This window comes from Apodemus sylvaticus, chromosome 10 (assembly GCF_947179515.1).
Source record: "Apodemus sylvaticus chromosome 10, mApoSyl1.1, whole genome shotgun sequence".
Classification (NCBI taxonomy): Eukaryota; Metazoa; Chordata; class Mammalia; order Rodentia; family Muridae; genus Apodemus; species Apodemus sylvaticus.
Genome location: NC_067481.1, coordinates 18,581,031 through 18,607,129, shown reverse-complemented (window position 1 = coordinate 18,607,129; position 26,099 = coordinate 18,581,031). Strand labels below are relative to the sequence as shown.

General features: G+C 37.0%; 1 protein-coding gene across 8 annotated transcripts in view; it reads right to left on the bottom strand.

Moving 5' to 3' along the window:
* Nucleotides 1-26,099, bottom strand: part of Kansl1 (KAT8 regulatory NSL complex subunit 1) — a 129,699-nt gene that overhangs the window by 44,517 nt on the left and 59,083 nt on the right. The gene's annotated exons all lie outside the window — the stretch shown is intronic.

Below are 26,099 nucleotides of genomic sequence, written 5' to 3'. Positions count from 1 at the left end.
ACTTTACAGTAGAGTAGAAACCTTCATTTTCTTAGCAAGTATCATAACACAAGTTAAAACTATAGAATTTTTACAGATAAAATCAGAAAGTGGTAAGTAACCTATGTAAATTATAGAGTACATCTTTCAGTATTGTGATTCTCAATACAGCTATGAATATTTGTTTCTAATCTCAATTAAATTTGGGTTTTTGTTATTGGTGCTGCTGAAGCTTAGAGGCAGGGTCTCACGTATCTCAGGCTTTGAATTTCCCCAGTGAAAATTATTGTGTGCTACATTGTCTACTTTTTTTTTGGGGGGGGGAGGGATGGGAATTTAAATTTTATTATTTTATGCACATGGTGTTTGCCTGCATGTGTGTCTATACACACAGTGTGCGTGCCTGGTGCTCTTGGAGACCAGCAGAGGGAGTTGGAGCCCCACCATGTGGGTGCTAGGAATCAAAACCAGATCCTTTTAAGAGCAGCCTGGGCTCTTAATCACAGTGCCACCTTTCTAGCACCTCTCTACTAGTTTTAATTGGAAGCTGAGAATAAAAATTCAGAAAAATATAAACTTGGATAACCAGGTATCAAGACAAAGTAGTAATAATTAAAGCAGTTAAGATGAACAGAAGACCAACAGAACATGATAAAGACTCAAAATTTTAACTGGATACATGAATTGTCAGCTCTTTATATGGACAAAATTAAAATCATTTCAAACTCAAAATACACAAACACATCAAGCCTTTCAAGCTGAGTGGAAAAGTACCATAAAAGGTTTTAGTAGGAAAAACAGAACGTATTTCATATTGCTGATAAGTGTAAAAACTGGTACAATCACTTTTACAGAGCAATTTGGCTAGGTTAAAAAATAAAAGCCCAATCAAAGAAATTATGCTTCTGAGAATATAGTTTTATGGGTGCACAAGGAGAATAGGTTCATTATATAGCCTAATTCAGCTAAAGGAGGCAAAATAAATTATAGTTTATTCCTTAAGATATTACTACAGTAATAAGAATAAAATTAACTAGAGCTCTCTGTATCAACATGACTACATCTCAGAAGACAATGCTAAGAGGAAAATTCCTGTACAGTAAAAACTAAGTGTAAATGATAGTCCAGGTATCCACACAATGTTAATGGGAAAACATGAAAATTAAAAAACAAAGAAAAGAAACAAATACCACCACCACAAAAGAATTATTATTATTATCGGTCAATAAGAAGTTTAAAGCTAGGCTTGGAGCTAACTGACATGCAGATATTCAGGGTCAGTGTTAAGAGTTTGTGGATTAAAAATACAGGAAGTCTCTGACAATGACTCTGAATTTAGCTTATAAACCTCTAAGTATCTCAGGAAACCATCCCAGAACACCAATCACTTGAAACTGCCCAAAGAAAGATAAAAGTTTATTTGCTATCTCTGAGCTTAGACAGTTTAAGAATTTTTTCTTGTTTATTATTATGTGGGTTAGAGAAAAAAAAAGCAAAACCATTTTAAAGTCTGCTTGAGAAAATACTGTAGAAAAAGACATTTAAATATAGCCAACTAAGATGGGCAGTGGTGGCCCATGCCTTTAATCCTGGCTCTATAAAGAAATTCAAAGTAAAATGACTTTATAACAAACTACAGATAACAGAGCTATTCTTGGCAGGTAAGTTGTTTTTCAAAGGGTTATATACTACTTCCAAGAGTGCAAGCAAAAGAGCTTGAAATACTTAAATTCTGAAATCTTGTTTAGATTCATTAAAACCAAAAGAAAAAAGTAAGTAAAACTAAGCCTGTTCCAGATCATGCAAAGAACACAGCTGCCAGTATTTCATAAGAGATTTACTAAGTATCAGGAAGAGGAAATTCTCAGTCACTAACTCCAGGGTGAAGCAAACAAACAAACAGAAAAATTAAAATCAGCCGGGCTAATTCAAGGGCACCATGGTATACTTGGAGTCCCAGGACATAGAGGCACATATATATATGCCGTGTAAATAAAGAGCAGGAATATAATGTTCAAGCAATGTTATTACATTTTCCTTTTTACAATCCTGGACATGTAAACTGACCTTTGGAAATAACAGCAATATCTGCTTCATAGTTATGTTATTCATAAAATGATGAAATCCAACTATCAATGCACAGTGTGTATTTTAGGTAAGAACACACAATAACTATAACTATAACCTTGGGTTTCAATTCCCTATTATCAAAGGTACAAAAGAGAAAGTGGTAAAAGAATAAGATGGAAAGAAATTCCTAAAACAAATTTAAGAAACATGTTTTCAGTTACCTATTGACTTTCTTAATTCTTTGGCTTTATAAACCCTTAAAAGTTCCACCCTGAATGGTAAAACTTAGCTACTTCAATAACATTAACTACTCCCCTCAAATTTATAGGATGAGAAACAAGACATGGATGAAGGGGGGAAAACTTATCTAGTGTAAAATAACCTTCAAGTTTAGAATAAATACAAGACAGAAAAAAGAAAGCCCCTTTGATAAAATTTTCTCTTAGCTTATTCTCTTTTTTCCTTCCACTAGGTTACAGCTTACTAGAAGAATTTGTAGCCATTGAAAACCTGTTTCGCAGGTGTTTTTACACTGCTGATACATCTGTCTCCAGGTATAATTCAACATTTAACTTTTGTCTGTTTTACCAAATTACCTCTGGTGTTAAATGAGATTTATGTATTTATGTTTAAACCTTATGAAACAATTTAAGTATCTTCCTGTTTTGGCCCCTGTGTACACATACAAGAAAACATTTTTGCTTGTTAAACTGAAAAAGTTTAAAAACAAAACAAACCAACAAAAAACCGCAACCCTGCCACCTGCTAAGTTTCAGAGAAATGCTGCTATTAACAGCAATTTCTTCTGGAGAATCTAAGTTTATCAAATGAATAAAAATGTTCCTGTATCAAAAATCCAACCAATAATAATCTGACATAGAAGATAGCTTGTTCTTGCTGTGCATACACCACATGTGTGCCTAATGCCCAGGAAAATCAGAGAGGGTGTCAGCTTTGGAAATGAAGTGGAAATCACTGGGTGCTGGGAATTGAACCTAGATGGTCTTTAAAAGTGGCCAGTGCTTTAACTGCAGAACCATCTTCTCCAGGCCTATACTTGTTTTAAACTCCTACAGAAAAATTAAAGATCTCAAACGTCAGATTTCACTTACATAGTTCCCATTATTTGCCTGTACCTGAGTATTCTTTGGCCTCCATGTATGTTAATCTTATCTCAAATGACTGCAAGTAATTTAGCAGGTTTTTTGGGAAGTGAGATGGGGGGGGAGATGCAAAAACTGTATCATTCAAGTTGGCTTCAAACTTGTGACAATTCTCCTGCCTCAGTTTCCTAAGGACTCCAGACTAGAAATTATTACAAATACAAGGTATTCCAACCACTGTATTTACAACACTCTTGACTACAATAAAGCAGCAGCTGATTCCTTCAAGTCTGGGCAGAATCTGTGGCTTGAAAACCATTCCATTTCTGAAAGATTGACTCATTTTTGTCTTATCTACTGAAGTAATATGAACTAGAAACCTTTTATAAGGTCTAACTTAAGTCTGTCAAGTTTGCTAAAAGCTAAAATTGTTGATTTCCAATCCAAGTTTCTCCCTTCAGTATCTCTGAAGCAAGGTCCCATAACTTTTATTAGTTTCCTAAATGATGATCAAGAGACATTTTAAAAAGTAATGATTCTGCATTTGAGCCAGACAAGGGTTAACTAACTGCAGGACTCCTTAACATATATAAGACCAACAATTTAATTAATGGAGGGTAAGAGTAAAACCTAAGGAAGGATACAGGGATTTCTGTGGGAGGTTAGAAAAGTTGACAGATTCAAGCAATCAGGTTCAATTCTCATGATCAAGTGGAAAAAAAAATTTCTTCTCTAAACTAAATACAGAAATATTTCTACATGACGTTTCTTGACTACTTTATGAATCTATATGCCCTCTTCTCACTTCCAAGATTATTCTTTCTACAACTCACATAGACCAGTGGTTCTCAACTTTCCTAATGCTGTGACTCATGTTGTGGTGACCCCAACCATGAAATTATTAATTTGCTACTTCATAAATGTAATTTTACCACTGTTAAGAATTATAATGCAAATATCTCATACGCAGAATTATCTGGCACGTGACCCCCAAAGGGGTCGAACCTACAGGTTGAAAACTACTGATGTAGACAATAAAGGTTATAAGAAAGGGCCACTGCAAAACATCCTAAGGGTTTCATTATTTTAATACCAGCAAATGTCTTGTACCAACCTTAATATTTTTATTAACTTTTCTTTTTTCTGCTATTTACTGCATATAGTTATTAACATCTGCTTATGAAATTTCATTGTTGAATAATTACTACATCTAAGGGAGTGGAGAATATGAGGCACCAAAAGACTAAATCATTTTTCCAGAGACACAGGTAAAAGTCTGCATTCAACCCAAAACAAGGTCTGCAGATAATCTGGAAATTAGTTGGTCCTTGCCTTCACCCATATCTGAAAAGGTCTGTTGTTCATTACTACAAAACCCAGACTAGAATACTGTCCTAAGAGCAGCTAGAAGACCTTCTATCTCCACTAGCCCTGTAGGGTATTATAGGCTTATGTAAGTTCTCACACTTATATGGCAAATGTTTTACCTACTTAAGTCATTTTCCTAGTCTGGTAACCTTATTTTTAACTGCTATACTTCATCATCCAAAACTAAAACCTATCCAGAATACAATTTTTTTTTAAGACAAAATAGTTCTTCCACTAAATGTGCCTACTGTAGAGCAAAAATAAAATAAAATAAAAATTCTGTTATTCTGTTATTCATATATCCATCTGTATATCTACCCACCTATTTATCCATTTATTATTTTTCAAGACAAGGTTTCTCTGTACTTCTAGCTGCCCTAGAATTGTGGTCACTCTGTAGACCACAGTAGCCTTGAACTCAAAAGATTGTGTCTGCTTCTGCTTCCCAATGAGTGCTAGGTTTAAAAGTGTATGCCACCTTATTTAAATTTAAAACTGTGGTAAAACTGTCCTTTTATATTACATATCATATTTTGAATTTTCAGTTGTGATTGGTGAAACAGTTCAGTTGTTAAGAGCACTTGTTCTTGCAGAAAGCCTGGGTTTGATTCCCAGCATTCACATGGTGGTACAACGTCCAGGGGATCCAATACCTTTCATATATACAAGATGCGTGTATATATATATGCAGGCAAAACATTCACACTCATACAGCAAAATTATAAACATTTTCAGATGAAGTAAACATTCTTTTGTGATTATCATATATAAAATACCTACTACTTCATTGCTTATTAATATCAAACTCAACTTAGAATCTTTATGACTTCATTTCTGCTTCTATAATTAACTATAACTATACTGACAAATATTCAGTTCCTCATTTCTAAAAAAAAAAGGGAAGGAGCAAAGAGGTGTGTGTGCGTGTGTGTATCATTAAGTGAACTGTTAAATAAGTCTTACCAACAAATAGCTCAAACATTGCAGCTCTCTCTTACAGAGCTGTTCAGTTAAGCATCTCAACAGGAATATTTGAAAATCTATGCTGCAGCTACATAAACAATTCAAGAGACCGTATATAACTAGATCTGAATTTGAGTTAAGGTATCTCTTACATAGGAATCTAGTGTTTCCTATTTTGGACAAAAGTATCACAATTTTCTCAAGTACTACTTTTATTTAAACCAAACCACTTAGTTTCCACACAACATAGAGAGCAGCAGTCTACCCCAGTGGTTTTGAGGACATCTCCTTAAAGGTAACTGTCTTAGCCAGGCTTCTCACTGTGGTGACAAATACTTAGCTTAACACTAAATGAAGATACTGTATCTTGCTCTTTCTGTATGAATTCATTGTAGATGGCTTGTTTCTGAGCATGTAACAAAGCAGTGTATCCCAGCATAACATTGTGATAGAAAAAAGTGGCTCACTTAATGGCAGCAAGGAAAGACTAGACACAGGAAAGGGTCAGGACAAGGAATTGCGTCAACGCTATATCCTTTATGTAGTTCTTCCTCCTAAAGTTTCTAGAAGAGACACCACCACCAGTTGAAGACCACCCTTTCAATACATGTGCCTGTGGAAGAATTATCTTTTCCTCTTCTTCCTCAATATTGGGCAATGAATCTAGGACCACACACCTTAAGCAATTGTTCTCAGTTCCCATTTTTGTGTTTTAAGAAAGATCTTGATACCCTAATCCTAACCCTGGCAGCCCTTGAATCTGCAACCTCCTGTTAGAGCCTCCTGAGTACCCAGGGAAAAAAGCCTGAACTTTCAGGCAGTTCAATGTGTGTGTGACATTTTATATTCAAACGCTTATATGTTTTTGGTTTTTGAGAAAGAATGTTGCTACGTCAAGGTTGGCCTCAAACTTCCTCTGTCCCTTTTGAGTGCTGGGCTTATACTGGAGTATACCACACTGGCTAGAAGTATTTCTCATAAAAAGTGAAAATTTGAGAAAAGCAGCACTTCAAGAAAGAGCAGAGCTGAAGCAAAATAACTGACGGGAATGAATTCAGAGGCATGACCATAGACAAATACAGAACAAGCTTCCTTCTCCCTACTTTAAGCCTGTTTCTTCCTTGATAAAATATCAGTACTACCTAACTTCAAAGCTGTTACACTGACTTAATATTCAAAGTCTCTAGACAAGGAAAAGCACATGCATATACATACTGTGGTCTTATCTCTAGAGTGTAGATTTATGTGCATTCGTGTATGAATATACACATGGTTGTGGGGACCAGTGGAAGTTAGAAGATATCTGACTCCATAGAGCTTGAGTTACAGGAAGTTTTGAGTTTCCCAATATGGGTGCTGGGAATTGAATTCCAGACCTCTCTAAAAACATCAAGAGCTCTTTCAGGGGTAATAATACAACTATTGTTTAATGTTACCACATTATCTTTATGATTTGCCTCTCACTATTGGTGGAGATGATGCTAAACAATAGTAGCAATTGGTTTCTGCTTGGAAATACTAGTAAGATAAAAGATGGAAAAGCAAAAAAAAAAAAAAAAAATTCTAGTAATTTCTGTCCTAGAATAATAAAGCCTAAAACATCCTAGTCACTATATCACCACAACACATTTAGGGGGAAAAACAAACAAACAACAAAAAAAAACATATGGGGCCGGAGTGGTGGTTCAAGGTTCTTCTGATCTCCAGGGGCACTAGGCATACAGTGGTGCACAAACATTCAAGTACACACTCATACACCTAAATCTTTACCCTCATGCAGACATATAAACAGGCAAAACATAATGAACATTTGAAAAAAAAGAGCAAACAAACTGGCTAGGTGGTGGGGGTCAATGACTTTAATACCTGGACTGAGGAAGCAGAGACAGGCAGACCTCCATGAGGTCTACAGAGGGCTCCAAAACTGCGAGGGCTACTCAGAGAAATCTTGTCTTGAAATCTTGGGGGATAGGGAAGTAAGTGTATGTGCTTGTTGGTGGGGCTGAAGAGATGGTTTAGCAGTTAAGAGCACTGGCTTTACTTTCAGAGTACCTGAGTTCAGTCCCAGAAACCACAGGATGGCTCATAACCACTTATTACTCAAGTTTTTATACATTTTTTTCAAGGCCAAGCACCTAAATTATCATGTATATGTAGGTTGTGTGTGCATGTTCCATCTTTTTAACCAGAGGGTATCATATTCCCTTAGGGCTGGAGTTACAAGTGGTTAGAACCTACCAGACATGACTACTGTGAACCAAATATGGACCTTCAGAGAGCAGGAAGCACTCTTAACTGCTGAGTTATGTTTCCAGTTCTTGCAAAAAGGACGTCTATTTATCTACTCTGAAGATTTTTTGCATACATACAAAACTGAGTGTAGTTATTTGTAGCCTCTCATTCCCATCCAGTATGTTAAACATCCTCCACTAATCACAACACATTTCATCAAGTAACAGAAAGATCTACTAAACTGCCCTATCAACACAAAGTATCTACATTTTTTAAAGACCCTGAACTCGCATGAAGTCTATACAGTTTGCATACAGCTGAGGCAGAAAGCATAGCAAGTTATACCAAGAGAATACTTCTTTGGAGTACTTTTTGGAGCAAGACTCCAAAAGAAAAACTTTTAAAAGCATTTACTTTTATTTTATGTATACATGGTGCCCAAGGAAGCCAGAACTGGATCTCTGTAACGAGAGTTACAGGCAGCTATGAGTTATGAGAGTGCTAGAAACTGAATATTGGTCCTCTGCAAGGAATAAGTGCTCTTCATTGTGAAGCCATCTCTGCTGCCCCAACCAAAATAAATTTTAAAAAGGAGGCCTGGGCGGAACATGGTGATACACACCTTTAATCTTAGCACTTGGGAAGCAGAGGCGGGGAAATCTCTGGAAAAAACTGAGTACCAGAACAGCCAGGGATAAGAAGAGAAACCATGGGTGTGTGTGTGTGGGGGGGGGGGGGGGAGAGACGAAACAGGACCCAAAAAACAAAAGAATGAAAGAAATAAAAGGAAAAGAAAAAAAGAGGCTTGGAAAATAATTCAGTTAGGAAAGCACTCACATGCCTGAGGATCTGGGTTCCATCTCTAGTACATATGCTGATAGCATATAATTCCAGTATTGAGAGCAAAAGTAGAGTCTAAGATTCTTAACTGCCCAAGCAAGGCGGAGACAACCTGTGTCTCAAAAAAGATGTAGTTTCTGAGAATGATACCTACCTGAAACTGCCTTCTGGTCCACACCTTTCGTGCACACACCATGCACACACCTCAGCCTTTTAAAATGTAAAGGCCTTATACTCGATAAACTTGCACCTTAACCTAACCTAATAACGAGTCTCAATATCACAATAAAAGACATTTAATTTTTTAAAATGCAATAGGCATAACCTCATCTGCAAAGTAATATTTCCACTTTGAAACCAATAATCAAATCTTTAGAACAAACTACCAGTATATCGAAAGTAGAACAAAGAATGGTAACATCACAGGGACACAAACAAATGCAGAATGGGGAGTATAGGGTAAATGGAGTAGTGGTAGGGGAACTATTACAAATTAAACAAGGTTTAAAAAACAGAACAGAAAAATAGAGTGTGTATAATATATTTTCTACATTGTGTTTGGAATAAATCCACTATCACATACAAAATGTATATATATAATACATATAATGAAAAACAAAGGCTGAATGCTGGCCATTTATTATACTATGTAATGAAATAATTTTTAGTAGGAAAAGAGTGTATTTTCACCCAAACAAACCACTGTCCCTTATAAGAATACATGTTAGCATATATACAGGCAGAATAAAATAAAATGCATGAAATATGTATTTAAAAATACTGCAATAAAGGCTAAGGGAAATAGTGAAACATAACAGACCATGTATTATTATTGACTCTTCTGAAAGTAAAACTATCTCTTTTCTACATGTGTAAACCTACAAATGTTTATAATACTAAGATGTAATTATACCCAGCTGGACTTTTCTTTGGGGGGTGGGGGGGCTTCATTTTTTTAAAACAGAACACTGCTACAAGATGCCAGACCTGAGAGAGAAGAGAATGGTGGTGTCCATCTGTAATAAAAAAACTTGGATGATCGAATCAGGACTTTCATAAATTTGAGATCAGTCAGGGCTACATACATAGCAAGTACAGGCCAAACAGAGCTACAAAAATAAGACATTGTTTCAAAACAACAGTGGGACACCTCACCCACCCACATGCAGTTGTGCGCATGCACACCATGCACATGCTGTAAACGTAAAGTATTGGATCCTGAACCTTACTTATTTTCTGGCAGTTCTCTTGATGAATTGAACTTTCAAATGTTGAGGCTTAAGCACAAATTTTCTTCTTTCTTTCTTCTTCTTCTTTTTTTTTATTTTTTATTTTTATTTTTTTGGTTTTTTGGATTTGGTATTTTTGAGACAGGGTTTCTCTGTGTAGCTCTGGCTGTCCTGGAACACACTCTGTAGACCAAGCTGGCCTGGAACTCAGAAATCTGCCTACCTCTGCCTCCCAAGTGCTGGGATTACAGGTGTGCGCCGCCACCACCACCAACTGGCATAAACACAATTTTTCTAATGTCTGCTTGCTGTATCCTCACTTCTTACTCACCTTACTTAGTCATTACTGTTCCCATATATTTAAACAAATGTGTGTCAGCACAGGCATGGTACTTTAATGCCTTTAATCCCAGTACTCAGGAGGCAGGAGAACAAGTGGAAATCTGAGTTTCTGGCTACGCAATAACCCTATTAAAAAAAATGGCGCACAGAGCTAAACAAAGAATTTTCACCTGAGGAAAATCGAATGGTGGAGAAGCACCTAAAGCAATGTTCAACACCCTTAGTTATAAGGGAAATGCAAATCAAAACAATCCTGAGACTTCATCTCACATCAGTCAGAATGACTAAGATCAAAAACTAAGGAGACAGCAGGTATTGTCGAGGATGTAGAGAAAGAGGAACACTCCTTCACTGCTGGTGGGGTTGCAAGCTGGTACACAACCACTCTGGAAATCAGTCTGGCGGTCCCTCGGAAAACTGGGCATGATACTACGGGTCGGCTATACCACTCCTGGGCATATACCCAGAGGATTCCCCAGAATGTAATAAGGATCCATGCTCTACTATGTTCATAGCAGCCCTATTTATAATAGCCAGAAGCTGGAAAGAACCCAGATGTCCCTCAACAGAGGAATGGGTATATTTATATTATGGAATACTACTCAACTATTAAAAACAATGAATTCATGAAATTCTTAGACGAATGTGATGGAACTAGAAAATATCATCCTGAATGAAGTAACCCAATCACATAAGAACACTCATGGTATGCACTCACTGATAAGCAGATATTAACCCAGAAGCTCGGAATACCCACGAAACAATTCATATATCAAATGATGCCCCAAGAAGGAACGAAGGAGAGGCCCTGCTCCTGGAAAGCCTCAGTGCAGCAGTATAGGAGAATACCAGGACAGGGAAGCAGGAAAAGGTGGACTGATTGGGGAACAGGGGGAGGGAAGAGCGCTTAAGGAACTTTTGGGGATGGGGATCCTGGAAAGGGGGGATCATTTGAAATGTAAATAAAGAATATATCGAATAAAAAAAGAAAAATGTGTTTTCTAGCCTTGATGACATTGTAATTCCACAATTAGGTGGTGGTTCTTTATTTTTTTATCCTCAATTGTAAACTTTAAGGAATAATTTTTACATCTTTTTTTAACCTCTCTGGATAGTTTAATATTTGAAACTACAAAGATAATGAATAATCCTGCCACACAAGTCAAAGTACTACAGATTATGTCCATAGGGCACATTGCAAACCATGCATGATTCCCCGTATAAAATAAAGTAGAACTTAAAAAAAAAAATCATGGGTTTAAAACAACACGTTTATGTACTTAAAATTTCAGAATTGTTTATAGTGGTGCTATTTCTCCATTATAAAAATCAACAGCAGTTAAAGACAAAGCACAATTGTGCTGATCAAACTTTGTTTCAGACCCCTAACAGACCCAAGTACTCATGTACAAGCTGAGCATGGTAGTTAAGCATGTGTAATCCAGCATTGAAGAATGGAACTCACAGGCTACCCCATCCTTGACCAATCAGTGAGTTCAGCAATCAGAACGAAAACCTACTTCAAAAATTAAGGTAAAGCCAGACAGGATTGTCTGTGCCTTTAGTTCCAGCACTCAGAGACTGACTGAGTGAGGCCTGTATAAGTCCAAGGTTAGCCTGGTCACTAATGAATTACAGGCCAGGCAGAGCTGTAAAGTAAGACCCTATCTCCAAAAAACAAGTAAGCAAAACACCAAATAAAAGGTAAATTTAAGACCCCCAAAAGGTAAATATTGACCCATGCCCTCTATACATCCACACACTTATACCCTTTATTTATTTATTTATTTTTATTTTTTATATGTGAATACACTCTAGCTGTCTTCAGATACTGCAGAAGAGGGTGTCAGATCTCATTACAGATGGTTGTGAGCCACCATGTGGTTGCTGGGATTTGAACTCAGGACCTGTGGAAGAGCAGTCAGTGCTCTTAACCGCTGAGCCATCTCTCCAGCCCACTTATACCCTTTATGAACAAGTATAAAACACATGTCCCATTGTGTCCATTAGAACACAATGAACAGCCCACTAAGTTGACTCTGATTATATATATATACACACATACGCACATAAATTTAAAATAAATTAACTTCTGCTCTTATTTAAAACATAACATGTAGATGATCAGGCAACCCAGGAATAAGTTTACCAGCATTACATAGTCTGGCAGTAAAACCAATGAGAATCATGGTGAACTGGCAAAAAGAACACGACACCGAAAATCATTTCATTTCCCACAAGCCATCCTAAGTACCTCTGAAAAGATGAGAAGTTCCAGCAGCCCAGCCTTATCTGTAGTGTAGCAAGAATTCTGTATGGCTGAGGAGCTTAAAGCAGAGCCGGATTATTACTAGTCTGAAGTAAATATTGATCTCTTTTTTAATAGAGTTTGGGGTGGCTTTCAATAAATGAGGCATGATGCATGCACATATATAGAGGAAAGGGAATAACTTTTTTTTTTTAATAACTACAGGATTCAGGGAACACAGGTTTCCTTTGTAGGTTTGATGCCAGTTTGGTCTACACAGCAAGTTCAAAGAATAGCCAGGGTTCCGTAACAGGAGCCTGTCTCCAAATAAAATAAAACAGGAGTTAGGCTTGGTGGTACACACCTTTAATCCTTGCATTCAGGAGGCAAAGGAAGGTGGGTCTCTGTTGAGTTTTAGGCTAGCATGATCTACAAATCAAGTTCCAGGAAATGAGATAGATAAGGGGGGGAGAGGTGTCCCTAAATAGATCCTCAAGGTGTAAGGAGTGCACACCAAGTGTTTTACATGTTAAACCATGTCATCCCAAGGTTAATTTTTTTCCAAGTATGATCACTGTACTTCAGGCATATTCCATTTGACCCAAATCCAATCTTCACAAAGAAAGACATGAATGCAAAGTCAAAGCAGGCATACTAGCACATGGCTGCAGTTCCAGTACTTGGGAACCCAAGTTTCAGACCAGTCTTATACATAGGACTTATACATATTTCAGTAAACCACCACAATCAAAGGAACATTTTATAGGGACCGTTGCTGATTGATACATATAGCTCAAGACACCTTGGAATGTATGACTGACTGAACCAAAAAAAAAAAAAAAAAAAAAAAAAAAAAAAAAAAAAAAAAAAAAAACCCAAAACCCAAAACCCAAAAAACCAATGAAACTGTACTTACAAATCAGTTGTCACTAAAATTCTACTTCTTACATGTTACTGTTTTTATGAGACCTTTACTGTGTGAGTACAACTATATTCACACACTTTATAGACCTTTTGAGAAATACGCTATGAATAGGGTCAATACTTAATCCATGACTAAGGAATAAAGTAAATTATAAAGTAATGAGGTAGTTAGGTGCTGCTGCTGCACACTCTAAAAATCCCAGCGCTTAGGAGGCAGAAGCAAGCGGATCTCTGAGTTTGAGGCAAGCATGGTCTGCAGAGCAGGTTCCAGGAAAGCCAGGGCTACACAGAAAAACCATGTTTAGAAACAAACCAAGTAAAACAAAATAAGTCCCCTTCCTCCCCAAAATACCCGTACCATGCATTGTTGAGACAGATTTGTTACAAATAATATCCCAATGTGCTTGTTGACAAACAGATCCACAATTTACACTTAGGTTCTCTTTATTTTGAAAAACATGTAATGGCATGCATTCATCAAAACTGTGTAATGTTATCCCTCTTCTAAAACAACCAACCAACCAACCAACCAACCAGAGAGTGGTGTTCTAGCAGCTCAGTATCTTTATTATAGGAATATGAACTCTCCTGCCCTAACCAAGAATTCTAGGTTTCCCACTTCAGTACAGAAAGATACCTAACTAGTTTCTGAGACCCGAAAGCATTTCTTCCTTTTTTTAAAATGACAACAAATCCTTCTTAAGCGGCTGTCAAAGTGCAGCAAACTAATTGTTGTGTTAATTCACACACAAAAAGAGAATCTCCATAATCAGCTAGCTACCTGGCCCAAGCAGCTACTTTTTTCTTCACTAGAATCCCACAACAATCACCTAATCTTCATTCTCCCACTCCTATTTTACAGCAGTGAAGCATTCCTTTCAAACTAGATTAGCTCAAGAAAGCAGCTGCTTTCTTTCCATACCTTAGAGCAGTGGGTCTCAAACCTCTTTGGGAGGTGAACTACCCTATCACAGAAGTCACCTAAGACCACTGGAAAACAGATACTTACATATTACAATTCATAACAGTAGCAAATTACAGTTCTGAAGCAGCAATGAAAATAATTTTATGGTGGGGGTCATAATCACTGCCTTAAAGTAATAGCTATAATCCTTAAACAGCATACATACAGTCTCAGTCTGCCTTTATGTTTCTGAATTTACCTTCTATTTCCCCTTACTGGCTTGCATGCTTGCTAATACTACATACCTCTAACATTTGGTACATGCTGTTTCTCTTGCCAGAAACACCTTCCCTGTGTCTGCATGGTTGACTGCTCATTTCTATACAAACAGTATTCATCTTTAGGCTGGAGCCATTCCCTTTGTTCCTACCTTTGCATATCTCCCCTTTCTGCTTTACTTTTCACTAAAGTGTTTATCATAATATATGGCCATTATTAGCTTATCTTCACAAACCCTACAACAAGAAAATACAGGGCAGTATTTATATGTTGTTGTCTCAGCAAATGGAAAATATCTGGCCTTCAAAAATAAGCACTCAGTAATTATTTGTTGAACTAACGAGTAAGGAATAATGATTTTTAGGATGACATAACTGAGAACTGGTGAGGAACTAAAGCCAGAATTTGTTCAAAGGCTTGGAATCCTCTATTAGAAATGCTCACAGCCCGAGGCTGGGCTTCTATTTTTGAGAATTCAGCTATCTATTTCACAAGGCTCTAATAATAGCAACTAAGTGCAGAAATGTTTTTATTCTACTATCAATAATTATATTTATATATATATATATTTTTTTTTTTTAATAAAAAATACTTAGATGGGCTGGGTGATGATGGCACATGCTTTTAAACTGAGGATGCAGAGGCAGGCAAATCCCTGTGAGTTCAAAGCCAGCCTGGTCTACAGAGTGACTTCTAGGGCAGTCAGGGCTACACAAAGAAATCCTCTCAACAAACAAACAACCTAACAACAAAAACTTAAAACAGGTATTCACACCATAAAATATGGTATATTCATTCATATTTATAACAGGAATGTTGTATCTAAGAAATACTATGTGTGAAAGGTCCTCATTGACCACAAAGATAATTTAGAAACCATTACCTATCCCATTCAAACAACTTTTGTCTCATGAAAATGAAAGCACAATTACTAAAATCAAGAGTCTAGAACAAATCAACCAATTGACAAGAGTTCAACAAGTGCCAATACCTTGATTGGGGTAGGAACGAGTGTCTCTCATCTCTAGTCACAAACAATTTCATTTCCCGGGATTCATGTCTAATTCAACAAAACCAATTCTTGTGGTTGAGAATGAAGGTCAGCAGAAGGGCGGTCCCTGGGATCATAGGTAACAACTCTTTAGTGTTTTATTTACATAGGCTTTTACTACATATTTCTGGTAGACTAGAAATGTGCAATGTGGGCCAGGCTAGCTTCCAAATGCTAGGATAAGGCTTGCACCACCATAGTGGGCCTAACTCCTTTTGTATGAATGCTCTAAATGATTAGGAAAAGATTAAAGAAAAAAGTGGCCAGGTGGTGGTGGCGCACACCTTTAATCCCAGCACTCTGGGAGGCAGAGGTAAGCTGATTTCTGCGTTCGAGGCCAGCCTGGTCTACAGAGTGAGTTCCAGGACAGTCAGGGCTACACAGAGAAACCCTGTCTCAAAAAAACAAAAAACAAAAAACAAAACCAAAAACAACAACAACAACAACAACAACAACAAAACGTAAAAGAAAAGAGTGAGCCACTGACATGGCTTTAGCAATACAAGTACTTGCTGGCAAGCTAGAAGATCTGAGCTTGAGCCCCAGAACCTACAAGTTAAAATGGGGGAACACATTCCCACAAACTGTCCTCTGACCTTTATTTATTCCCAAGGCAGTCAGATCAAACAACCCCCCTCAAAGGAAAAAAAAAAAACCACATAATAAACCTGGACATAGAAACACACACCTGCAAACCTAGCACTTAGGAAGAGTTTGAGGTCAGCCAGAAATACACAGCCAGAACCCTGGAAAAGGAACAGTAACAACAAAGTAGCTAAAACTGCAATTTCAATGTTTCAGTTTTTGGTTGTTTTTACTGATAAATTCTTGTTATCATTACTACCCATTTCAGTTAAGTTCTCAAGCTTTTAAAACTCCACAATGATGGTAAAAGAGGAAAACATTTTACATTGGTGTTAGTAATGCTAAAAGTAGCTAATACTCAACAAAGCTTAAAGGGCCTGGTACTTCACATACATTATTTTCTATTCTTTCTAACAACCTCTAGTCACTGCATGCAGAAAGTCAGCTTTAGATATAACAGTCTACATGCGAAAATATGCTCAATATGAATTGGATAATAATACCAACAAGGAGTACTTATCAGTACACAACTAGAACAAGCAAGGTGGTTAAAATCTTAAAATATTTTAGTAAAATTTCTCAAATTTATGAGGTTACTTGAGTCTTCCATAGTCCTTTATGAAACAGTTGAGTACCCTACCCTTGAGTATTTAGTTGCTTTGATGAACAGGGAAAAAAAAATGTCAAAATGTATATGGTTATATATTCTAACAAGATGAATTATGATGCTAACAAAAGAGAACAAACAAGAATACTACAGGAATTTCAGTGACCTTGTCTTAATTTTTAACTCACTCTTGTGTGTGGGTAATATATGTGTCAGTGTCGGTATACACATAACGGTTAGATGATAAATGACAATTGTCTGGTTCTCTATGCCATGGGTTCCAGGGATTGAACACAGGTCACCAATATTGTACAGCGAACATCTTTACCTGAGTTATTTTTTTATTTTAATTTTTTATTTTTTGGATTTGGGTTTTTTTTGAGACAGAATTTCTCTATATAGCTCTGGCTGTCCTGGAACTCACTCTATAGACCAGGCTGGCCTCGAACTCAGAAATCTGCCTGCCTCTGAGTCCCAGAGTGCTGGGATTACAGGCATGAGCCACCACCACCTGGCTACCTGAGTTAATTTTTTTTTCTGAGTTAATTTTTAACTACTCTAGTCAGTCTATTTAGTGGATCTATTCAGAGATTAGAAAACATGATGGCATTATGGAAAGAGACATATATATATATATATATATATATATATATATATATATATATATATATATATAATGCATACAGTATTCTGCCTACATATATACCTACCAGATTCCATTATAGATAGATGGTTGTAAGCCGTCAAGTAGCTGCTGGAAATTCAACTCAGGACCTCTGCAAGAGCTGCCAGTGCTCCTAAGCAGGGAGCCATCTCTCTACCCCAAACAAACATATTTAACAAAAAAAAAAAAAAAAAAAATCCTTTCCTGCAATTGAGTTCAAAGGTTCATGTTCACCCCTCACCATTATACTAAGGATAGGTATCCAATCACAGCTCAGAGATTTTCTGAATAGAAACCTACCTACATTATCTAAAGAATTTTCCTTTGCCAAAAATGGAAATAGGTTCCATAGTTCAAAGTGAGAGGAAAAGAAAGCAGAAAAACACAAAATTGCCTGCAAAATATATGCTCATCACCTTCAAAATGGCAAAGTCATTTAAAGTCAAAGGTGAATATACAATTTTCTGTTAATTCTCAGCTACTATAATACACTTCCCAAGCCAGTTGCTTGTGAAGAACTATACTCTTCTGAACTTTGAGAGCATTGCAGATACACATGGTACACAGACATAAATACAGGAAAAAGACATACACATAAACATAATAATTGTTAAAAATTGCCCATTTATAAAAAAAAAAATCACAGAATTTAACCAACAGTACTTTGCTACATGATTACAATATTCTCCACATAGATTATTCTTTTATTAATGTACATAGAGCCAGAGAACAACTTAATATGAAATTTTCTTGGGTGTCAATCACCTTGGGTTTTTTTGAGACAAGACATGTTCATTGGCATGAAATTTGCTGATTAAACTAGTCTGGCTGGCTGGATCTAGAGATTCATCAGCTTTCCTCTCCTCATCCCATGATGGGATTACAAGTGCAGACCATCATGCCAGACGATGTTTTTCAATGGATTCTAGAAATCAAACTCATATTATCATATTTATGTAACACTCAACTAACTAAACTATCTTAATAAACTCTGCAACCCATGATATGATTGTTTGAATGGAGAGACCTAGGTTAGATTACCAAGAAGAAACTAGACATCCTTGGCTCTCAGAGATCTACACAGTACCCATGTGGAGGTCAGAGGACAAGCTCAGGGGTTGTTCCTCAGGCTTCTTCTAGCTTTTCTTGGTCCATAACTTCACCCAGAAAGCTGGGTTAGCTGGCCAGTGAGCTTTAAAGCTCTGTCTCCACCTCCCACCCACCCACTGTTGAGATTACAAATGCTTTTTTACAGTTTCTGGGAATCCAGACTCAGGTCATAATGCTTGTAAAGTAAGGACTTTATTAAGCTATCTCAACAGCATTAAGTAAGTTTGAAACACAAGAATGCTGAGGGGGGAGAGACAGCTCAGTGATTAAGAGCACTGGCTCAATTCCAGTTTCAGAGGATCCAAAACCCTCTTCTGGCCTTGAGCACCAGGCATACATACCATGGACATTTATGCAGGCAAAAAACCCATATATAAAATGAAATTTTTAAAAAAATTGCTGGAGACCAACCTTAGGTGAGTCAATAGAACAGAATCTTACTGAAGTTAATGCCAATTTTTTTTTTCTTTCCTTTTTTCTTTTTTTTGGTTTTTCCGAGACAGGGTTTCTCTATATAGCCCTGGCTGTCCTGGAACTCATTCTGTAGACCAGGCTGGCCTCGAACTCAGAAATCCCCCTGCCTCTGCCTCCCAGAGTGCTGGGATTACAGGCGTGCACCACCACGCCTGGCACAAATTTTTTTTTTCTTAAATGTTTTCCAGTCATCCAATGTATATGCAAAAACTACCAACTCAAGTAAGTCAATAAATTAATAGAAGATTTAGGTAAAAGTCTTATCACAGTAATGTGAGTAGGGATTCTGGAAGCCAGATACGATGGCAAATGTGGCTTATGAATGTTAAGATCTTTAAACAGCTACAGCAAAAAGTGATTTTGGGCATGGTGACATAGCACTGTGGAGATACAAACAGGAAGTTCATGAGTTTAAGGCCAGTCAAGGCTACAGAGTAAGATGTATATCACACACATTCTTTCCCTAGCCTTACATTTTTGAATTGTTATCCTAAGGCAATTTGAAGGCAGCATTCTTAAGAGTTAATTCCAACTATTACAGCACAGTTAAATTTATCTTTAGCCAAGTAAACCTTTACATAGAAAATGTAAAATATTCAAGTTTTTGTCCTTTCCCCCTTCATCACATCAATGAGTTTTTAAGATATGTAGATTTAAACCATGTATAGAAGTTTATAATTAATTACCAAGGTTTAGCTACAACATAAACATTTAAGAAATATTTTAATAGGTACTAGGTTGATCGCTTTTCTATTTTCTTCCTCACAACAGCTCCACTATGCTCCAGTGAATAAATGAAAATCTGAGTTTCAGAGAGGATTTGTCAAAGTTTGTTAAATTATCAGTGTGCTAAGACAAAATTCAAGCTGAATCAAGTATACAGTCCCCAAAACCTTCACAAAATGGACTGCTGTGAGCAAACAGTACTGAAAGTACCCAGACTTCTCATTTTAGGACTCTGTTCTAATCCAGGGCATTGTTCAAGCTTACTACTTTAGCAACACTAATTTCATCACTAAACAATCATAACTAATGACTGTAAGAAACACTAAGAACAAAGATGATAGTGTTCTTGATAGAAAGCCTGGCATTACTATAAAAAAAAAAAGGGACAGGAAACAGTATAACAGAATTTAAAAATGATAGAGGTACCTTGGGGGGTTGCTATGGAGATCAGGCTGTTATTGATCCTCCTACCTCTGTCCCCCCCTCCCCCCCAGTTCCTGGGATTAAAGGTATGCCCATCTCAAAGGAGATTTTAAGGAAATAGTCTATTATAAAAAGAAGCGTTTTCTATTGCCAAGAGCCTGGTACTGTCATAGTTATTAGTTTACTAATTCAGTTGTTCCAAATTTATAAAAACTCAGTGATAATAACAAGGTATCTTTCTTCTACAACAGCTGATAACATTTGATTCTAAACAAGAATATGTTTATCTTTCAACTCCCAGTTAATAAAGCTCTCCTATCATTGAGCAATGCCCCACCCTTTTCCTCCACATCCCTCTGAATCCTGGATACTAAAACAAAAACAACTGGGTGTGGTGGCACTAGCCAGTAATTCCAGTATTTTAGAAGTTAAGGTGGATGCTTCAAGTTCTACACCAGTCTAGGCTAAGTAGTGACCCTTTCTAATGGTATAGGAAAAAAAGGGAGAGGAGGCTAGAGAAGAAAGGGACAAAGGAGAGGGGAGAAGGGGATAGAAAAAAGAAGTAGAAGGAGGAATGTGGGGAGGGAGAGGGAGAAGGGGTCAGCTAAGGAGGAATGTGTCTTTTATAGACACATTCTAAAATATTGAGTGAACTATTAAGTTCTTTGGAATTGGCATTGGATTGTTTAGGCTGATGCTTGCAATAACCAGGTCACGCACACACAGGGGTTCTTAACATGGTTATTTATATGTTTGTATTTTCTACCACAACACATCAAAGGTAACAGTAAGAGGCTGGGGAGTTAAACAAAAACAAAAACAAAAACAAAACACAACTAGGAACCCACAAGCTTGACTTAAGACATTCTGAAAGAGCCACAGGAAAACAGTAACTGGGAAAAACTCACACACATACCTCACAAATATATAGTACCCATTTTTTAGTTCTGCTGTTTTTCCAGACAGGATTTCTCTATGTACTCCAGGCTCACATCAAATCATGGTGATTCTCCCTTCCCTAATGACTAGGATTTCAGTCCTTAAACTAGTTTAACAGTCACCCTCCACCGCATTCTTTGAGATGTCTATTACTTTTGTTTGCTAAACAGTTGTGTGTTCTTGGTTTATGGATCTTAAATAGACATTTATTTTCATATATGGGAACAATATCTCAGTATTTCTGTTCGTCACTGATTTATATTATAAATTACAGCCTGGAGCCAGGTCAGTTTTTAATAACTGATTGTTCTCATTAAAGGGCAGCTGCAGAAACCTCGGTACTGATTATGTATTTTTCACCAAAGAATATGTTGCATTTTGGGAAAGTTTTCTAAAACAAGAAAGTGAAAGCTTCATCAAGGAGGAGAGGTGGTGAGCTGGCCTTTTTTTTTTTTTTTAACCCCCACTAAATATTTAGTGCTAGCTATATTTGTGCTGTAAGGTTTCACTGAAAAATGCCAGATCAGATAATGAAAGAAGTTAAATGTAAGCTGGGTGGCATTGGCACTTGCCTTAATTCCAAGCACATTAGAGACAGGAGTGGATGGTTCTCTGAGTTCTATCAAGGTCAGTCTGGTGTGTAGAATGAGTTAGTTCCAGGAGAGCCAGGACTAGAGAGAAAAAGAAACCCTGTCTCAAACTCCACTTACAGAAAAGAAAAAAAGAAAGAAAATTTATTGCTAAGTAATGTTTTGACTATTTGAGATTATTGGTGACAGGGAGGAGGACTGGTGAATTTAAAAAAACAAAACAAAACAAACAAACAAACAAACAAACAAAAACAAACAACAGAAGAGGGGAAAGTGAAATATGGTAGTGTTCACCTGTAACGGCTAGAGGATTCCGAGTTGGAGGCCAGCTTGACCTGTAGTGAAACCCTGCCTTAAAAATGTCCAGTAGAATTTTGGGAGTGAGGGCAACAGGAAAGACCAGGAAGAAATGAGGGAATCTACTTAATGTTTGTCATATCTGTTACCATTGAGGTACATTGATTTTTATTTTTTTTAACTTTCTATTTCTTGAGTTGGGAACACACATGTGGAGGTCGTAAGAGCTTGTGGAGTGAGTTCTCTTTTTCTACCTTCATGTGGATTCTAGAGGTGGAACTCTGGTTGTCAAACTTGCACAAGTGCTTTTACTTGCTGAACCATCTCTAGTCAGTACAGGAAATAATTTATGTGAGTGTTAATAATGTCAGATTGTTCCTTTTTATTATCATGTCAGTCCTCAACATTTATAAGTGAATACACTTACTTTAGCAGAAAAGGAGAGAGAGGATCATACAACCACTTGCTAGTATGTGTAAAACATTGGGTTCCAAGGGCTGGAGAGATGGTTCAGTGGTTAAAAGTACTTGCTGTTTTGTAGAAGTCTGGAGCTTGGTTTTTAGAATCCGAATCACATGGTGGCTTACAACTGTCTGTAACTCCAGTTTGAGGGATGCTCTTTTCTGTCTTTCACAGGCAACAGGCACACATATGTATAGGTGCTCACTTATACACAAAAAAGGACCTTAAAAAAAAGGGGTGGGGTTCACCCTCCAAACCTGCTAAAATAACAGATTAGAAAACTGTTATCTTGGGCTGGAGAGATGGCTCAGCGTTAAGAGCACCTGCCCTGCTCTTCTGAAGGCCAGCTCACCACCCCTTCTCCTTTTTGATGAAATTTTCACTTTCTTGGTTTAGAAAACTTTCCCAAAATACAACATATCCTTTGGTGAAAAATACATAATCAGTACCGAGGTTTCTGCAGGTGCCCTTTAATGAGAACAATCAGTTACTAAAATCTGACCTGGCTACAGGCTGTAATTTATAATATAAATCAGCGACAAACAGAAATACTGAGAATATTGTTCCCATATATGAAAATAAGCATTTACTTTCAGATCCATAAACCAAGAACAACAAACAAACAAAAGTAATAGACATGAATTTTAGCTCTAGTTAGGAATTCTCTGATAAAAATTTATTAAACTTTAAATTTCACTTGATTGACTTAAGGCCTTTAATCCCAGCACTCAAGAGGCAGATCTCTGTTGAGTTAATGGCCAGCCTGGAACAGAGGCAGTTCCAGATCAGCCAAGGTTATACTGAGAGATCTTGTAAAACTAAAACACCACTAAGAAAACAAAACAAAGTAACAACAAACAAGAAAACACACACACACACATACACACACACACACACACACACACACACACACACACACTGAAAGAAAAAAGAAAGAAAAAGGAAAGGAAAAAGGAAAACTCACTTGAAGAGTATTATAACTGTAATTATATTAAGTCTTGGACTTTTTTTTAAATTAAATTTATTCATTCACCAAAGTCTTGAAATTTCAATGAGATCAGTGTCAATTTACTAAAGGAAGCAAAGAGATGTAAAGTAATGCTTTATACAGTAGAAGTGTAAAGTACTGCTTTATACAGTAGTAGAAGTGTAAAATACTGCTCTATACAGTAGTCCCAAAACACAAAAGACCAGAAGTAGATGAAAACACTAGTATTAATAAAGTCAAGTCACAAATACACACCCCACTTTTTATCTCCTGGCTCCTGCATTCACAGATTAAACATACTTAACATAAGATTTACAATAATATTCAGGGAGGGCTCTAGAGAAAGGAGTATTCCTACAGTTCACTAGTGCTTTCACTTGTAGTAGCCCTTTCTTTCTCATTCATAAGCTCTGTCTGTTCCATGACTAACTTAAAAGCAATTTTGTTGATAAGGGTTTCCTTGAAATCTAAGGCTCATACAACCACCCTCAATTTTAGAATTTGTACCTCAACTGCTAGATTAACATTTCTACTCTGAAACACTTGCAAAAGAAGTATTTTTAATACATACTCAACAGACTCAACATGAATCATAGACCTAGGTAAGTTAAAAATATTAAACATCAAACTTACTGGAAGAAAGCATAAAGCACAAATTTCTCATGACCTTATGTTAGGCAAAACGTTCTTATACTATGAAACAAAAGGCAAAAAAGACAAGGAAAAACAGATGAACTACAGTAAAGTATTGCTGACCAATGAGCATGCTTTCTTAGAAATGTGGCTAGGCTAGTCTGTCTTGGTCTAAACATCCTACTCTGTACTAGTCTCTTCATAGTCACTTGCTAGCAGTGCAGACAGCAACTAAGTGTAAAGAGGTGTGCAGAAACTGGAATCTGCATTCACAGCTAATCAGAATATAAAATGATAGAACAGCTTTTAAAAGTTAAACACAAGTTACTCTATGACTCATAATTAATTGTACTCCCAGGTACAAGCATAAACCAAAACATGTTCACACTAAAAAACTTCTACATGAATTTTCATAGCAATATTGTTTGTATAGACAAAGGTGGAAATAAGTCAAAGCACATCAAAAGATGAACAAAGTGTGACAGAACTGGATTACTTTTGGACCAAAAAGTATTAAATAGTTGGATATGGTAGCACACACCTTTAATCCCAGCATTCAGGAGGCAGGGGCAGATAGAGCTCTATGATTGAGGCCAGATTGATTTACATATTTAGTTCCAAAGCAGCCAAAGCCATGCAATGAGACCCTGTCTCAAACCACAAAAAAAGCAGTAAATAGTTAAATACTAATATAGGCAATATTATTCATAACTGTTAAAATAAAATCCATGCCAGATGAAAATAACAAGGTACCAAAGGATAGTATCATGTTTCCATTTGTGTGAAATGTCTAGAAGCAAATCTATTCAGACAGAAAATCAATCACGGCCCAAGGGAAGTGGAGAAGGAACAATGCTTTGCTTTTTGGAATATGTTTATTTACAAATAGTGAAAATCTTCTAGAACTAGGCAGTTGAGATAGTAATAAAACTTTGTAAATAAAAATGAACTGTGTGAGTGTTAAATATTTATTTGCTAAGGCAGCGGGATGTGTGGATGTGTGTTGAGATCAAAGGACAATTGTTTGCAGGAACTGGATCTCCTCCATGTAGGTTCAGGGAATCACTCAGGCCATTAGGCTTAGGAATAGATAGATGCCTTTACCCATTGAGCCACCTCGCTGGCCTCTATTATGTATTTTTGAAAGGTGATATAAAACATGAATTATAGTCACACACCAATTTTAAAAAATAATAAGCAGTATGATGTGGTGATACATGCCTATAATTCTAGTACCTAAGAGAATGGGCAAAAGAATCCTGAGTTTTAGGCTAAGCTATCTCAAGGTGGGTGGGTGAGTGAGTGAGTGAGTGAGTGAAGAGTGAATAAGAGCTGGGAGTCAAGCTGGGCAGTGGTGGTGCACGCCTTTAATCCCAGCACTTTGGAGGTAGAGGCAGGTGGATTTCTGAGTTTGAGGACAGCCAGGGCTACACGAGAAACCCTATCTCAAAAAACCAAAAAGAACTGGGAGTCAGCAAGGTAACTCAGCAAGTAAAGGTACTTGTCACCAAGTTTGACAATCTGAGTTCTATCCCTGGAACTCAGGAAGGAAAATTGGGGGGAAGGGGTTTAGACACAAGCTCAGTATTTGGCAACGTACAGTCTGGGTTATATTGTCTCAAACAAAACAAAAGAGGACAGTGAACTATACATGAATTCATTTCATTCAATAAGGCCATTTTTACAAACATGAAGGGTTTTTCTCACTTATGATTGATCTAAAAGTAAAAACTAAACTGGTGAAATACAGTCAGCCTAGTATAGTGCATAAACATCTAAACCCCCAGTCCCATCTACATAATCCTTTTCAAATATTTCAACTGCCCAAACACCAGAAATATTAAACATCACAGTATAAATTCTTTCTCTAATAGGATCTGAACCAATGTGAGAATGAAAATTTGTTGTTGGGGCTGTTCATGGCTCAGTTTGGTTATGAGTACTACATCTGCTGCTCTTCCAGAGGAACTGATGGAGTCCCAGCACCACATCCTGGCTCCAGAGGACCCCACACTCTTTCTGGTCTCTGTGGGCACTACATGTATGTGTGGTCCCCATATAATCAGGCA